The following is a 13,419-nucleotide window of genomic DNA, read 5'->3' as shown; positions in this document are numbered from 1 at the left end:
CTGTATTATTTCTTTTGACTAACCTTGGGCTTAGTTTGTGCTTCTTTTTCTATTTCCTGGAGGTAAAATACTGTTTCTTATTTTTGATAGAGGTAGAAAACAATTTAAGTCCACTTTTAAACCCAGTTTGAAGCCATAGTGACACATCAGTAGCAACTGACTATTTTGAAAAAGAAAAAAACTTGACTCAGACCATGTTAAAAAAAAATCATGTGCAAACAGGAGGAGTCAGTCTGGGGGACCTGTCAGACCTCTGAGGAGAGCCTTCTGCCATTCAAGCCGTTTCCTCATCACAAACAGGCTCCTTAAATTCCTACACTGATCAAATGCTTGTATCAAATTCTTGTTGTATGACATTGACTTATTGTGAAGTGGCCCTGTCTTGCCAGTTGGGATGTTATGCTTCATGGAGACTTTTAGGATTCAGGCCAGCCAGCAAATCCATCCTCATCTTCTTCAGCATCTTCCTCACAGATATCTGTATCCTGTCATCCACATCAGACTCAACAGGCTGCTCACTCTTGTTCCCCAGAGCTGCCTTAAACCTCTTGGCTCTGCACTTGGAGATCCTACCTGTAATGCCTGATGGCCTCTGTTTCTCAGTCTATTTAGTGAATCATACTTGCCCTTCATCATGGCCCTGAGGATAATCCTGCCCATTTGGGTCTGGGCTGGATCTAGATGGCCTTCCTTGTATGCCTGAGACCTACCAAGTACTTGTTATTCTATAGAGTATTTTCTAGTTCCCACAGCTAGACTGTCCTTAAGTAGAAGGGCCTAAAACGCACTTATCATCCTGCTCCCAGCTCCTACCACAGTGCTTGGCACAAACTAAGCAAACCAGACACAGTTACTGGACATGTGAGTAAAAAAGAATGACGTAATGAATATTTGTTGAGAGGTCTTCCCAGAAATCTCCTTAAAGCCAACCATTTTGATTCTGTACCCCTCTGGATTCTGAGAGGTCTAGGGGCCTAATGCTCTGAAAATGCCCTAGTCACATCTCTGCGTATGGGAGCTAAATAAGGCCAACCGGCAGGATGGAAGGGCCCAACACCTCAGATGGAAGGTTAGAGGCTTCTCAGAATGGCAAACAGAACACAACACATTTTCTGACTGAAAGAGACTTGCTCATTAAATTCTTAGCAAAGCAAATAGCAATGGTGTTTCAACTACTGGGAAAGTGACCGAGGATGAAGCAGCAACCCCCATGGCTCTCCTTCCTACTCAGTACTCTGAGAAGCCCTCCATCTTTACCATACCCCACTCTCCATCTCACGAGGTCTCTCCTACTCCACTGGTTTCCCACTTGTTCTGCACTAGGCTACAAGGCCCTTTCAAGGCTGTACTGCTTTTCCTGTGAATCTGAAGTCACCTGCACCAGGGCCTTCCTCAGTCCTCTTCGCCTTCATTCCTCCCTGGGGTCCCTTAAAGGCACAGTTACCACCTGTAGGCTTGTTGACCCTCCTGCCATCTGTCTTCACACCAGCATCTCTGCAGCCTCAGGGCAGATCTGTGTGTCTTCCTGGCCTTCTCAGGACCACACTCAGGGCTGCACATATTAGCTGTTGCATAAATACTTCTTGAACAAACCCATGCCATTCTTTAGGCGGAGGCCAGCTTCTCTGTTAGCTTAAACCCATGAAGAATATTCCTCCTGGGTGGATGGATCTTTCTGGGTTTTGTGAGGTTTTATGGGGAGAATATTTTCTTTATTATTTTTGTTTTTTAATTTGTGATGATCCTGGGGCTTGAACTCACGGCCTCATGCTGTCTCTGGGCTTTTTTTTTTTTTTTTGCTCAAGGCTATTATTCTATCACTTGAACTATAGTTCCACTTCTGGTTTTGGTTTTGTTTTGGGGGGAGGAGTTCATAGGAGATAAAGAGTCTCAAAGGCTTGCTTTGTTGGGGCTGGGGCTGGCTTTGAACTGTGATCCTCAGATCTCAGCCTCCTCAGTAGCTAGGATTACAGGTGGTAAGCTGCAGCTCCAGGCTCAGCAATTTTTTAAATTCTTTACTATGCCAAAAATATTTATCTGTATCTAGGATCTCATTATATATGGTTAACTTTATTTACATAAGAAGTCAAAGCAAAGCTGTGCCCAGTGAGGTACGCCTGTAATCCCAGCACTTCAGAAAGCTAAAGCAGAAGGATTTCCAGTTCAAGGCTAGCCTGGGCTACCGAGTGAGATCTGTCTCAAAAACCAAACAAAAAAAAGTATTCAGAGTAAGAACTATGTGCATCAGTATCTTTTTTTTTTTTTGTCATGGGGCTTGGACTTTGGGCCTGAGCACTATTCCTCAGCTCTTCAGCTCAAGGCTAGCACTCTACCACTTGAGCCACAGTGCTACTTCTGGTTTTCTGGTGGTTTATTTGAGATAAGAGTTTCACAAGCTTTCCTGCCCAGGCTGGCTGATCCTCAGATCTCAGGCTCCTGAGTAGCTAGGATTACAGGTGTGAGCCACCAGCACCCGGCTGGCATCTTAATATTTAATTTAAAATACATTTTAAAAAGAAAGATTTGCTGGGCTGGTAGTTCAGTGGTAGAGCACTTACCTTGAATGCACAAGGCCCTGAGTTCAATCCCATGTTAGGATGCAGACAGAGATTTAAGAATATCTATATCATTATTTCAATATAAAAATTAACTTTCATCCATAAACCACATGTATGAGACTCTTCATCCTGTGACAATAAAACGCCTAACACCTAAGATTGAATTTTAAATTGATTTTATGCTTAAAATGAAGAAAATAATTTTAATTAAGAAAGGTTCAGGTGTGTGGGGTTGCACAATTTCATTTCTGAGCTTCTAAAATACAAGCCTGGGACTTGGATTCACATAAACAACTAAACTGCTACGCTTGCTTTTCTGTTTTTGTTGTTTTAAAAAAATCACAGCAGGTTTTTGACAGTAATTAGCAAATGATAAATGATGACTTCAAATAGGTTGCTGTAAGTATAACTTCACACTCAAAACATTTCTTCTATGAACAATGTAAATATGTTTTCAGATGAAAAGAAACAAACAAGACAGATGGGTTGTTCTGCACCTAGGCTCAATGGATGACTTCTTGACTCTTCCTTTTAGGGAGAAGGACATTTATTGCAGACACAAAGTCCATCAGTAGCAATGCAACCTATTTCTCTTCATTCTTCCTCCCTCCTGCTGGCTGGAGGATGGATAGGCAGCGGTAGGAGGTGATTTAAGACCAAGTTTTTACAGTAGCAGATCTGAAGTGGAAGACTGGAAATCTAAAGTTCCCTACACGCATACAGATCAATTTCTGATGTAGCTTCCATTAGAAAAATACCAAGTGCTGGATATTTGAGGCTCCCTTTTGCCTCTTTCACTGTTTTGCATATTTTCACTCTGTTTCTGGGTCTTTGGGGTCTTATTGATTTCACTTCCCTAAAGTCATGATTTTCTTATTTCATAATCTAGAGCTCCTTTATACATAGAGAGCTGTCCTCATAACAGTCCTCCAGGAGAAGTGGGTTTTGTAGGTGATAGACTGCCATGCTGTACTGGTGTTTGCAGGGTTCAAGATGGGATGAGTCACCTGCTCATGCGGTCTTGGCCAACAGCTCCCTGCTGTTTTAGAGAGTGTTTGACTTTACTTTGTGAAACCTTTAGAAAGGGTCTTTGTTTGCAGGGGCTCGATGGACAGAACTATTGCTGGATTTATTAACAAAAGCGCCATGCTGACAAACCTACCCATGCTCTTCTGCTACCTGAGAATCTGCAGAGCAGGGCTCACACCCCAGGGTCTGTGCCAAGGCCATCTCATCAGCAGCAGGAGGTTCCCGGTCTTGGGGCTGTCTCATCAGCTCTTTTTCCTGCTTGAGAAAAGATACTTATAATTTTAAGTTCATAAGAGGCTGAGTCCAGCCAGGCACCGGTGGCTCACGCCTGTCATCCCAGCTACTCAGGAGGCTTCCATCGAAGGCTCATGGTTCGAAACCAGCCCAGGCAGTAAAGTCCGTGAGAATTCTGATTTCGTATCAACCACCTAGAGCCGTGGCTCCAGCGGTAGAGCGCTAGCCTTGAGCAAAACAGCTCAGGGACAGCGTCCGGCGCACGCGCACACACGCACTACGTCGAGGCCACTGGCACGCACGCGCACACACACGCTCACACACTACGTCTGAGGCCAGAACAGCCCTGTCCCCAAGGCCTGGGTACTGTGCCCGAGCTTCTCCTTCTGCTCCCGTGGCTCCTCTCGGCCCTGGGTCTCTCTCTGGAAATCCCACAGGTTTCACGGCGGAGGCGCAGAGTCCTCAAGTCCAGTGCCGGCCCAAGGCGCCGGGCAGCAGGGCCCACGGGGGGGCCTGTCACCGTGGGGGACGGGACTCCCCGATCTGAGCTCGGACTCACACCCGCACGCAGGGGTCGGCGGTGACGGGGCGCTGGCGTCCCTGCCGCTGGTGAGCGCCGGCTCGACGTCCCGTGCGCCCAGCCCTCAAGGACCACGAGGGGGCTCAGTTCCGCTTCTGGGCCCGAGGCCACCTTCCGGTGACCGGGGCTCCCGTGAGCAGCCGGGCGGGCGGAGGGTCCGCCCCCCTCCCGCCCCCAGCTCCGGCCCGAGCCCGGCGGAGCGCGCGTCCCGGGAAGAGCACGAGGACCACGTGCGTCCCGCCCCGCCGCGGCGCGGGAAGTCCTCCTCCGGCTTCACGTCTCCTCCCCGCCAACTGAGGGAGAAAGGGGAGGAGGCGAGAGGCGAACCCCGCCAGGGATGGGGGCGCAGCGGCGCCAACCTATTGGCCCAGCCGCGGCTCCGCCCCGCCTCTCTGCTCAATAGGCCCGCCCCTGAGCCCGCCCCGCCCCCAGCACTAAGCCTCCGCCTTTATCTCCAGAGGCCACGCCCCCTCCGAAGGCCACGCCCTCGCCGGAGGCCCCGCCCCTCGAGGGAGCACCCCGCCCGCGCCCGCCGCTCCACCTCGCGGGCGGCAGCCACCCGGCCCGCCGCGCCCCGCCCCGCCCCGCCCCTCCCCGCCCGCCGTCCGCGCCCGGACCCCGCCCGTCGCCGGCGGCCCCGCCCCGGCAGAGACCACCTCTCGGCCCGCGGGGCGGGGGCCCAGCGCTCGGAGAGTCGCGGCGGTCCCAGCCCCGCGCCGTCTTCGCCGCCGCCGCCGCTGCCGCCGCCGCGGTTCCCGGAGCCGCGCGCGCCCCCGGCCGGGCGAGCCCCGGACGACGAGGAGCCGCGGAGCCCGCGGGCGCCATGCGAGCCAGGTAGGCGCGCGGCGGCGGGAGCCTTCGGGGGGGGGGCGCGTCGGGTCCGGTCCCGGCGGGCCTCGTTCCGCGGTCCCGGGCGCCCCCCAGTGCCCCCCGAGCCCGGGGCTCTGAGCCGCGGTGCGCCCCGCCGCCGCCCCCTCCCGGGAGCCCCGGAGCCCGCGGGGCGGGCGTCCTACCCCCCCCCCCCACCGGCGGCCCCGGGGCGGCGGGACGCGACCTCCGAGCGAGCGCCCCGCGGGCCGGGCGCGGGTCGGGGCGGCCCCGCCGGGGCCCCCGGATAAACTTGGTGACAGTGCACATTTCAACTTCTGGGCGAGCCTCGGGCGGCGGGAGCCCCGGCTCGGGTCCGGCCGGGCGATCGGGTGACCCGGCCGCCGCCGCGGACAGCGCCGGCGCCCGCGGGCGGAGGCCCGCGCCGGACAGAGGAGCGTTGTTCTCCGGTGTGTTTACCGGGAAGGCGCCGGGCGCGGCGGAGGGGCCCGGCCGTGCCGCCCGGCGGGGCTGCCCGCGGGATGCCGGGGAGGGCGGCGGGAGGCGGGCAGAGGCCGTGCGGCTCCTCGGCCCCGGTGAGATGGGGTTTCCCCCCTCTCTCCTTCCCGTGCGGGTGCAGCCGACCGCCTCAGCGTGGCCGATCAGCCCCGAGTTGGCCTAACTTGTGTTGGTGCGGCTGGTGCCCATGAGCAGAAAGCCCGGGCCGTCCCCAGCCCCGGAGCCGGCGACCCTTCCCCGCCTCCGGTACACCGCCCCGAGGTCCCAGCCGCGTCGCCCCAACTCACTTCTGGCTCCATCTGCCGAGAGCCTTCGGTGCCACCCGCTCTCCTTCCTCCTTGGAGAAACTTCACTGCCTCCCAGACCCAAAGTTTGTATTATTCATCTAGCTTTCCGTGCGGGCGTGTGCTCCTGGTGGACATCTCCGTGTCTGGGGGTGCTCTCAGACAAAAAGTGGGCTTCGGTGGGGGGGGGAGAGAGAAAGGGGGGGTCTGGTTCTTTGCCTTGTAAAACCGATGGTTCTGGTTCTCCATCTGCTCCTCGGGCCACCGTAAAAATTAATGGGTGGTTTGCAGAGCGTTTGGATGGCCCTGGGTGGACCGCAGCTGCCCCACTTCAGGTGCTGGTGGAGAGCGTTTTGCTGTTCTGTGCAGTCATCCCGGTGGAAAGGCTGCTGCAGAACAAGCAGACCCCAGGAGGAAAATATTCCCATTCTCCTGTTCACACAGGCTGAATCCCCCATGTGGGACCTGGAGGGGGTGGTGCGGGGGTTTTCGAGCCCCCACTCCCCTGCTTTCTGCACGAGGGTGGGTTTCCTAAAGTAGCCTCGATGTGGGATGGTGTCACCTATGTGGAAAGCCCACCCAGACCCCCTCTATCCACGAGGGGGTACCAGCAGCAAACGACCTGGTTTCCCCTTATTTGTTTTATGCTCACATGTTTACTCAATGAACAATGACCGGCTAGGAGGCTGCTGCCCAGAGGCCTCTGTGGGCTTTTGGTGTTTTCCTGTTGTCCTGAGGTTCAGACACCATGTTGCTAGTTCCTAAAAAACAATTAGTAGAGACCCCATAGGTTTGGCTAATTCCTGGTGCTTTGCGCCCATGCTGGGCTTCACAGCACAGCGAGCTGCTGTTTGTCCACCTCCCCACCCCCCCCCACCTCTCAGACCCAGGGTGGAAGATCCTCTTCCTTCACTAGTCAGTCACTCTTCCATAGTTTCCTGCCCCTTCCACCAACACTTGGATGTGGTTGGTGGTCAGGCCTGAGGTTTGTAAGGGCGCAGAAAGTGGGTTGGATGGATTGGTGATAAAGGTATCCTTGCCTGGGCTGTCTTCAGCTTGTGTCCTGCTCTTCAGTTTCTGGGTGGAGGGAGGAAGCCGGGGAACCATGCTGGAATTTCTCCTTTGCTGTTTACTAATCCAGCAGTCTGGAATGACTTCCCTGTGGACTGCTTGAATAGACTTTCTTCTTTTTCTCATGCTGGTTTCTAGTCTGATAATAAGATATGTAAATGAGTGAGGAATGGGTTTTCCGGGGTTTAAATCCTCTGATCCTGGCCAAGTAACAACCCCCCCCCAGGTTCCCCTGAAACTGAAACTGCCCTGTATGTGCTTTCCTTGGGTGGAAGCCAACATCTTCCCTGGAATCAGGTAAGGCACTACCTCAGGCAGCCCTTGCTGACCTGATCTGGGGCCCTGAGCTCACCAGTGTAATTCGCTGTTTGAGATACCAAACGCCAGCAGCCAGCCCTGCAGCTTCCCTTCGCTTTGTTAGTTTCAAAATCAACACCTGCTTGGGACTTTGCTGTTATTTTTTTTTTTCTTCTGAGAATCGGCATCCTACCCCTGGAACATGCCCCAAGGCCCTGAAGACGGACAACAGACCTTGGCTGCCCTGGGGGGAAGGTCACAGAACAGATGCCCAGATTTTACTGGGAGTGAGCTCAAAGCCTTGGGCCATCCAGTTTACACTGAGCTTGCAAAAGGGGGCGCAGTTGGGTCCTGGCTCCCCTGGCTACTTGAACAAGGCCCACCTCCACTACCGCCCTTTGCAGGGATGACTGAAAAGTAACTCACCGAGCCCCGCCTGAGCTCCCAGGAACAACAAAGCTACCACTCAGACTCCTCCTGGAAGTCTTGGCCAGCTACTCTTGGGCCCCTGGGGCAACCGTGGGTTACATAACTCTGTCCTGGAGGCCCTAGGACCCACTCCTGGGAGGAGGAGGCCAGAGCAGTCACTGTTAGAGACCAGGTAGCAGTGAAGAGTTGTGGCGGGATGGGTTTTGAGAATGGGGATTGTGAAATCCCTAATTCTCAAGAGCAGCCACAGTCTCCCACCCACCTGCCAGGTGAACCACACCTCCCACCCACTAAACCCGTACAGCTGTCAGGGACCGGGACTCATATCTGGATGCCTGAAGGAGTAGAAGTAGGCATCTCTGGCCGAGGGCTCCCACGACCCCAGGGCACCCCTATGGGCATACTTTCTGACCATGAAAGTTTCATTTTCCCAGGGAAGAATGTAGGCAAATTCTCCCTCCACCCCAATAGTGTAGTGCATGCTTGAGCTGGGGTTTGAACCTGGATCTGTCAAGTCCAGAGCCCTTGGTCACACGTCCCCAGATGCTGAAATTAAAGAAACAAATGCTCTCAAGTCATGCCTTCTGGGCAGCCTTAGAACGAGGATGTGGAAATAGCAGCGTGCTGTCTTGTCTCTTGCACAATTAGGAAATAGCTGGTACTGGGTGGGTGAGACATCTTCAAATGCCTGCAGAACCTTCTCAGCCTAATGGGTGGCCGTCAGTGTGTGCCTTCCTTTTCTGAGCAGGAGCCCAGGCCCTGTCTTTCCGCTGGGAGAAGCCTGGTGTATTTGGAAGACTGAGTCCAAAGTTGGGATAACCCGATATCTGGTCTGAAATCTGCCCATGTACTGTGTGGCAGGGGCTGGGTAGATGAGGTCACTAGAATAAGATTCTAGGAAGGCTGCTAAGTAAATGTAAGATAAGGCTTCCACCTTCTCCTTCAAAATCAAATAAGAAATGACATACTAATGTGATTACTCTTATCTGCTCAATAAAAGCCTGTCTCTGAGGCCTGCTAGCCCAACTCTGAACAGATAGATAGAAAAGAATCCTTTCTTTGAAAGGATTTTCTGATTGGAAATTCTTACCCTCTCTTCTCCCCATGGCCATCCTTCAGACTCTGGGACCTCCTGAAGTCTTGAAAGGTGCTTTTCCAGCCCTGTGTAGGAGGCCCCTAGCCAGGTGTGGGCTTGGGACTTGCTTTGGAGGAGAGAAACAAAGAGCCCAGATGGTGCCACCTGCCTGTGTCTGTGGTGTAAACACTCCCACCCAGGTGGGATTTAAACTAACCTTAGGGCTGGCAGCCTTCCTACATGTTTAACAATTGGGGGAAGCTGGGGGGGGAGGAGGGGGGCGTCTCTCACTTTCCACTGTGCTGAGACTCCAGCCAGCCCCCCATGTTGTGATAACAAAATAGCCGCCTAACTCCACTTGAGCTGGGTCTGCTGGGAGCAGCACTGAGCCAGGGGTCAGGTGTCACTGAGTAAACTGATTTGGCCAGCAGGAAGGCTTCAGAGCTCCAGCTTAAAACCTGACCTCCTGATATGGTTAAAGCAGAATCCCTCGGTATGGGTCTCGGCAGTTCTAGCTTTTCAAAGCTCCCCAGAGATGCTTAGGTGAGCCTGGGGCGGAGTGCCACTGCTGTGGTGATGTTTGTGTGAGGAGGGGCTTGGGGTGGTACAGGGTAGGGCGGCGCATGGCTTGGCATGCCAACCTTGACTTGGAGCTTGCGATGTTGAGGTCTCCCCTTCTGCACAAGGTGAGTGCCTGACGCAGGCTGGCGTCCTGGGAAAGGCCAGCATCCCAGCCGCAGTGGTTCGGGTCCTCCAGGGGTGGGGTTGACTTTTCCTCGCTTGGCTTTGGCTATTCCTGCTGGTGTAGAAGGAGTTGGGCAGATAGACGGAGGTGGAGATGGGGATGGGGATGAGCTGACCTTGGAGGGTGAACAAAGAGAGGCAGGGGAAGTCCAGGGGGCTTCCTGGTGTCAGAGTGAAGAAATTCCAGGACTCAAGGGCTGTGACTGAGGATATGGGCTGGGGACACACAGGAGCAGCTTATACTTCCCTTTGTCATACTTAGCAGTGTAAGTATTTAATAGCATGAGAACAAGGGGGAGTAAAGTGTCCATCAGCCGTCGGCCTGGGTCAGGAAAGGGCTTCGGGAAGGGCCATGTGTGCAGGTCAGGGAAGGACCGCCGGCGAGAGGGCTGGCCAGGCGTCTCCTCAGATTTGGAGCCTGTGAGGAGGAGCTCAGTACAAAAAATTTAGTGCCAAAAGCAGGAGCTGGCCAGGCCTCTGGTTCTGTCTTCCTCCCTGAAGTGGGGCAGGGTCCGAGGGCTGCCAGGCAGGAGCATCTGTGGATGAGGGAGCAGATACTGTGTGCCCAAAGCCAATGAGGAGATGTCTGGGGGTGGGAGGTGCTAAGTGCTGCATGGAAACAAGACAGGGCTGGGGAATGGAGGACTGACATGGCTTGTAAGAGGCATGTCACTGAGGTAGCAGGGAAGCTTCTAGAAGAAAGCACAGCACAGTGGAGGCCACTTGGGAGAGGCTATGTGGTGAAAGAAATACATTATCATTTGAGAATGTACAGATGGATGGTCCAGGCCACAGCTGGGTGAGAGGATCTGGCATTATGGGGGCCAGGAGTCCTGATGGGGGCCTACGGAGGTGATGAGGTAGTAGGAATGAGGGAGCAAGGGAGGTGGAGGAGAGAGGCAGCAGGGGAAGCTGGTGGAAGCCTACTCCAACTGTCTGCAGCCTTGGGTGGAGGCCTGCTGACAAGGGACTTGTTTGTTCCTGGGATGCCCAGCAGAGCCATGCTGCATCCCATCCCAAGGTCAGGGGCTGCCCTGCGCCCAGTGTCTGCCTCTGTCCAGCCTCCCATCCATCTGTTGTCCTTCTAGACAAGTGCTTCCTGAGATGATTGCATCTCTATGTACTCTCTATGCACACAGTAGGCCTTCAGCCACAGCATGTTTAGAGAGAGGGAAAGGGAGGGAGGGAGGGAGGGAGGGAGGGAGGGAGGGAGGGAGGGAGAGAGGGAGAGGATGGCCAGGAAAAAGCAGGGTGGTGACTTCATGTAACACCTAGTGACTACTCTAATATTCTCTTCTTAAGCATCTTGACAGCTTAAAACTTGCAATATATGACCAGAGTAATTTCTAGCATTAAGAATTCTGGCTTATGAATAATAATCAGCATACTTATAAAATGCTGTCAAGTGGCCATCCCAAATTTGTATGCGATTTAATTTTTAATGCAGACAGGCAGACTTCCCTTGCCTTTGTTTACCCATTTTATGTACGCTATTGCCCTTTGTAAAAGGGTTTGAATTTTTAATAGCTTTCCGATACAAAGAGGTGAATGGAATATCCTGAAACCGCATATTTGAAAATCCCCTAAGAAATGTGGCCTTGATCGACCGTGGTGTCAGATGTGTGTGTGTGTGTGTGTGTGTGTGTGTGTGTGTATCCCACACATAAGTGACAGATAAAGTATTGTGCTCAGATCTAACTGGAAATAATTGCTTGGAGCATGTGAACAATCCATGCAGTTGGGGAGTTGGTGTTGGGTCGGTGGTCACTGGCGTGCAGTGCTGATGGTCTTAGCGCTGCCGTGTGCTTGCTTTCCTCTGCTGCCTCCTACACATCCTCTCTCAAAGGTTTTTTTCTGCTTTTCCCTCCTGGTTCAGAAATCTGGATTCAAGGTGTTTGAAAGAGGAATGCTGTGTTCCTGGCTGGCACTAGAGCTGTTGGCCCGTTCGCTGGCATGGTCTGGGGTCAGGGAACCAACCTTCTCATCCGTTCATGGTGGGGACCAGCTGTGGTGACATCAGGAGAGCCAGCACCGAGCTAACCCTTCCCCAGCCGGTCTCTGTTGCGCCTGCCACAGGTTTGCTTATGTTTCATCAGAACCACCTGTGGCTGCATGACTCCAGTCAGGGGAAAGGCCGTGTCACCCTTCTGGAGACAGACATGACACTCAGGTGAAGAAGTTGCACCTTTTTTGGGGGGGGCATCCGGTCGTGTGGTCTGAACTCTGGGCCTGGGCGCTGTCCCTCAGCTCTTCAGCTCAAGGCTAGCGCTCTACCACTTGAGCCACAGCGCCATTTCTGGCTTTTTTCTTTTTGCTTATGTGGTGCTGAGGAATCGAACCCAGGGCCTCAGGCATGCAAGGCAAGCGCTCTACCACTGAGCCACCTTCCCAGCCCAGAAGTTGCACCTTTTAACGTAGGCGTTTTCCTGTGGTTTCAGAGTCTCCCTGTGTTTATTGGGTTTTCTCCGCTGGCAGGCTTCACGACTCTTCAGTGGTCATTCAAATAGGAAACGGGCCGGCTTGGCTAGCACAACCGAAAGTTGTCTTGTTCAGGAAACTTGTTACTGAGGGTGGGATGCGGCCGAGCGCCTCTCAGGTCTTCTGTCTGCCTGCTTGCGTGGACCAGGCCCTTGTCGGAACAATAGCTGGAATGTGAGACCTCCTTTTCCCAGTGGCCTCTCCAATGGCCCTTTTGTGAGGGCTGTTGCATTTTTCATTTGGGGGATGTCACAGCTCAGAAGAGTTTCCCAGCTCCACACCCCGCCCGCAGATGTGTGCCTTCTGTGTGGACAGTGAGCTCAGCTTCTGAGTCTGTAGCATGGTGATCATCAGCCTGATCTTCTGCAGTTGGGAGATCCCATTAATGTCCCCACAAGGCTCCCTGTGTGTCAGTGTGGGGTTAGTTCTTCAGGACTTGTAGCTCTTTTGAGTGTTGTGTATCCTCTAGTTTATTCTTGAAGGCTGAATAAATAAAGAGTGCTTTTGTGGTCAGGGAAATGACCTCTGGTCACGGCCTGACCTGGACAGGGAGGGTGGTCAGCCAGGGGGGTGTGCTGGCCATGGACAGGACATTCTGCTGACCTTCATAAAGCAGGCATGTTCACTTTGCCCTCTATCGGAATCTTGGAAGAGGAGGAAGGAGAGATGCCAGTGGTGGAGTGTGTCAGGAAAGGCCAGCAGCATGCTGCCCAGGTCACTGTGCTGTCCCGGGAAAGGGCCCTCCCCTCCCCCAGCTCCCCTCCCTGCTACTTTATAGATAGATGGATTCTAGAGGGAATAGTTCCTTGTGATTTTTTTTCTTTTCTTTTTTTTTCTTATAAGAAATACTTTTCACTAAAGATTTTTTTGTTATTCAAATAATTGCATGTGAATTTTATTTTTTCTAGCCAATGCCAAACTGTTATTTTCATAACTTCCTAATAAAAACTATATACGTTTTTAGAAACATTTGAAAACATTCAAGGAGGGCTGTAGGTTGGCTTAAGTGTGTGTCACCTTGCTGGACCCTGAGTTCAAACCCCAGTGCTTCCAAAAAGGAAATGAGAAAATGTGAAAGGGAAGAAAAGTTCACAGCAGTGGAGTTCCACCCAGGATAACTGAGCTGTGAGTGTTTTTGTGTGAGTTTTATTTCCTGATATTTCCACATGTAAACTTGCCAAGCAGAGGCCGCAACATAAAGAGAGGGCATCAGTAAATGTGTGTATGTGCGTGTGGGTGTGTGTGTGCACGCCCCTGCGCCTGGGTGCTGTGCCCAAGGCTAGCACCCTAGCACTCTAGCTTTCTGCTGGTTAA

The 13,419-nt window shown here is 53.2% G+C and overlaps 1 protein-coding gene across 1 annotated transcript in view; it reads left to right on the top strand.

Annotated features, from left to right (window-relative positions):
- Window positions 1-5,100: 5,100 nt before the first annotated feature.
- Window positions 5,101-13,419, top strand: part of Sh3bp4 (SH3 domain binding protein 4) — a 67,026-nt gene continuing 58,707 nt past the window's right edge. The window contains exon 1 of the mRNA XM_070011685.1: window positions 5,101-5,235. The gene's annotated coding sequence lies outside the window, so the exon portion shown is untranslated. The remainder of the gene's footprint in view (window positions 5,236-13,419) is intronic.

Source organism: Dipodomys merriami, unplaced genomic scaffold (assembly GCF_024711535.1).
Source record: "Dipodomys merriami isolate MVZ:Mamm:240054 unplaced genomic scaffold, mDipMer1.0.p SCAF_1, whole genome shotgun sequence".
Classification (NCBI taxonomy): domain Eukaryota; kingdom Metazoa; phylum Chordata; class Mammalia; order Rodentia; family Heteromyidae; genus Dipodomys; species Dipodomys merriami.
This window is presented reverse-complemented; position numbering and strand designations above follow the sequence as displayed.